The sequence below is a fragment of the Camellia sinensis genome, chromosome 12, assembly GCF_055761805.1.
Source record: "Camellia sinensis isolate YWXY chromosome 12, ASM5576180v1, whole genome shotgun sequence".
NCBI classification, from domain to species: Eukaryota; Viridiplantae; Streptophyta; class Magnoliopsida; order Ericales; family Theaceae; genus Camellia; species Camellia sinensis.
This window is the reverse complement of record NC_138972.1, coordinates 26330062-26333906: the sequence shown is the minus strand read 5'-3', so window position 1 is coordinate 26333906 and position 3845 is coordinate 26330062.

The following is a 3845-nucleotide window of genomic DNA, read 5'->3' as shown; positions in this document are numbered from 1 at the left end:
TTGGTTGCTTAAGCTAATAAAACAAGTAATAGGAAGGAAATCAATGAGAATTCAAACTCATCATTTTGGACTTGGGAATTGAACACTTAGGCGATTTAGAATACCTTAAAAGTACCCTCCTAAAAAAAAAAAAACCACTAAACGAGTTGATTAAGTTTTAAACTAATATCGTTACTCAAAAAATTCTCTTTCTTAGAGGCTAAACAAGGTTAGTCTGAGTTAAACTTGACCACTTAAGCTAAGGAAACAATTAGTGGCTAAGCTAATTAGTGCCTATATAGAGAAGGAGGGAGAAAGTTTGTGAGGAACATTTTTCTTGAGAGCTAAAAAAGGAAGTTAGAGAAAAGAAAGAGAAACGGGAAGAAAATGAAGGGGAATTCAAATTCATCCTTTTGTACTTGACAACTGAACACTTAGGTCATTTTGAAATCCTTAAATGAGGTGCTTAAGTCAAACAAGTAGCATTAAGCTACAATTACTCAGAATTTTTTTTGTTAGAGGCTAAGCAACGTTAGTTTAAGTTAAACTTAAGAATGAAAATGAGGATGAAAATCACAGAGAATTCAAATTCATCCTTTTGGACTTGAGAATTGAACACTTAGTTGATTTAGAAAACCTTGAATGAGGTACTTAAGTTTGACTAATATCCTTATGCTACAATTACTCAGAAACTTCTATTTCTTAGAGGCTATGCAAGGTCAGTTTGAATTAAACTTGGCCACATAAGCAATTGAAACAATTAGCGGCCTAAACCAATTGGTTCGTTGAACAAAACAGTTGATGGAGAAGGATAGAGAAAGGTAGAGAGAAACATTCGTCTTGAGAGGTAGAAGAGAAAGTCAGAGAAAAGAAACAGCAATAGGAAAGAAAGTAATGAGAATTCAAGCTCATCGTTTTGGACTTGTGAATTGAACACTTAAGTGAATTAGAAAACCTTAAATGTGGTGCTTAAGTTAATCTAATATCATTAAGCTACAATTACTCAGAAAATTCTCTTTCTTAGAGTCTAAGCAAGGTTAGTTTGAGTTAAACTTGGTTGATTAAGCTAATAAAACAATTAGTGGCCTAAGCTAATTAGCTTCTGGAACAAAATAGAGAAGGATGGAGAAAGTTGGAGAGAAACATTCTTCGTGAGAGGTAGAATTTTTAGATAAAAGAAAGAGTAATAGGAAGGAAATGAAAGAGAATTCAAATTCATCATTTTGGACTTGGGAATTGAACACTTAGGCGATTTAGAATACTTTAAAAGTACCCTCCTAAAAAAAAAAAAAAAAAACTCTAAACGAGTAGATTAAGTTTTAAACTAATATCGTTACTAAAAAAATTCTCTTTCTTAGAGGCTAAGCAAGGTTAGTCTGAGTTAAACTTGACCACAAACAGAGTGTTTGCCTGCTACTGTCTTGAAGCCCCATGTTCTCGGCACTGTCTTGAAGCCCCATGTTCTCGGCACTGGGAGGGCTGTTGAGTGATGTGAGTTCACTATATGAGGGTCGAGTGATTGTAAGCAAACAGAGTGTTTTTTCCTAACTGTTTTCTTCTTGTGTAGTAATGAGAAGTGCTTGGATCAATGAGGGTTGAGTGTTGTGAGTCCAAAAAATTTACAACAGACAGAATTGTGGGTTGAGTGAAATAGCTACTCACAAATGTTTTATCTAATGTTTATATATATTGTAAGCTTTATGTGCAGGCTATGGAGTAATGCAATGCTGTGTGGGTTGAGTGATGAGAGCCTATATATTGTGTGCTAAATTCCAAATACTACTGAGTGATGCGAGATTATTGTGGGTTTAGTGATGTGAGACATATATTGTTTTTACTGGAATCCTTCATGATCACTAATGGATTTGTTTACTCCATTCTGGCAGGTCGTTCTATATTGTCTAGTGGAGGTCTACATCTTGGTTTGATTCCTGGGATATTTGGCTCGAAGCTGGCTGCTGAATGCGCCGCTGGTTGTTTCTTCAGGGATATAAGCTGTTTTCATTTCTGTTTTAACAACTTTAGCTATTTTACCTATCCTAGCGGGATGTGCTAGGAATTAAGTGGTCCATCTTTGACCTGTTTTGTTTCTATTGCTTTACTGTTTGGTTCTGGATTATGTAGTCCACAGGTTATGTTTTGTTTTCCATTACTATTTTCGGACTTGGGGCCGTCATTTTGTGCTGCTATGGGGCTGTTTAACTCACAGCTTTGGGCTGTTCCTTCGTAGTGTTCATTTCCCCTATCTCTCATGATATGGTTGCTGAACAGTGTTTTTGTTTGGGCTCTCTTTTGCTTCATTTGTTTGGTTGCTGATCTTGCTGTATAGTTGGTTGTAGGGCCTAGGGTATTACCCTTGTAATCTTGTATATCCTTTGTCTTTTATTTATGTCTTATTCACCCAAAAAAAAACTTGACCACAAACAATTAGTGGCTAGGCTAATTAGTGCCTTTATAGAGAAGGAGGGAGAAAGTTTGTGAGGAACATTTTTCTTGAGAGCTAAAAGAGGAAGTTAGAGAAAAGAAGGAGAAACGGGAAGAAAATGAAGGGGAATTCAAATTCATCCTTTTGTACTTGACAACTGAACACTTAGGTCATTTTGAAAGCCTTAAATGAGGTGCTTAAGTCAAACAACTAGCGTTAAGTTACAATTACTCAGAATTTTTTTTGTTAGAGGCTAAGCAACGTTAGTTTGAGTTAAACTTGCCCACTTAAGCTAACGAAACAATTGCCTAAGCTAATTAGTTCTCGAACAAAATAGAGAAGGATGGAGAAAGTTACAGAGAAACATTCTTCTCGAGAGGTAGAAGAAGAAGTCATACAGAAGAAAGTGATATAGGAAGAAAATCAAAGAGAATTCAAATTCATCCTTTTAGACTTGAGAATTGAACACTTATGTGACTTAGAAAACCTTAAATGAGGTGCTTACGTTAAACTAATGTCGGTAAGATACAATTACACAGAAAATTCTATTTCTTGGAGGAGGCATGGTTAGTTTGAGTTAAACTTGGCCGCTCAAGCTAATGAAACCATTAGTGGTCTAAGCTAATTAGTTCCTAGAACAAAATAGAGAATGATGGAGAAGGACAGAGAAGGTTAGAGAGAAACATTCTTTATAGCGACCCCGGTCTTCTCCCATTTGATTATTGTATCCGGACTTAGGTTCCGTAGATTCTGTCATTGTATAATTGTTGTTGTTGTCCCTTATTTGCTCATTTGGACTTATAGGATGTGTTGGGCAGGTTTGTTTCAGGTTGGTTGGGTTTAGAAACCAAGTGTTGCTGTCCAGAATTTTGGATCTTCGCTCGAGCTAGGCGGTTGTCGCTCGAGCGAGCTGTTATTTTTGGTTCTTCGCTCGAGCTGGGGTTTGGTAGCTCGAGCGAGAGGTTGCGTCTGATTTGGACCTGTAGCTGTGCATTCTTGGCTCGAGCGAGCTTTTCTTCGCTCGAGCGAGTTAGTTTGTTCTTCGCTCGAGCAATAGTTCCTTCGCTCGAGCGTGTGTCTGGTTACAGACCTGAGGGTTTGAGTTCTTCGCTCGATCGAGTTTTCTTTCGCTCGAGCGAGCTTTTGGGTTGTTGGCTCGAGCAAGGTTTTCTTGGCTCGAGCGTAGATTTTCTGTGTCTGGTCGCTCGAGCGACCAAGTCTTCGCTCGAGCGAGCCGGTCAGGTTTAATTAGGCAGCAACGTGTTTCAGATCAGTTTTTCATTCCCTTTCAGATTCCAAAACCCTAGGTACGAGTTCTCTCTCCCTCTACACACCTTCTCTCTTAGGATTGATCTACTTATAGTGAGTTTCTACCTTAGATCCTTTATTAAAAAGATAGAGTGGGTCGAGGGCTTCCATTTAATCTGAATTGTTGGTAGTT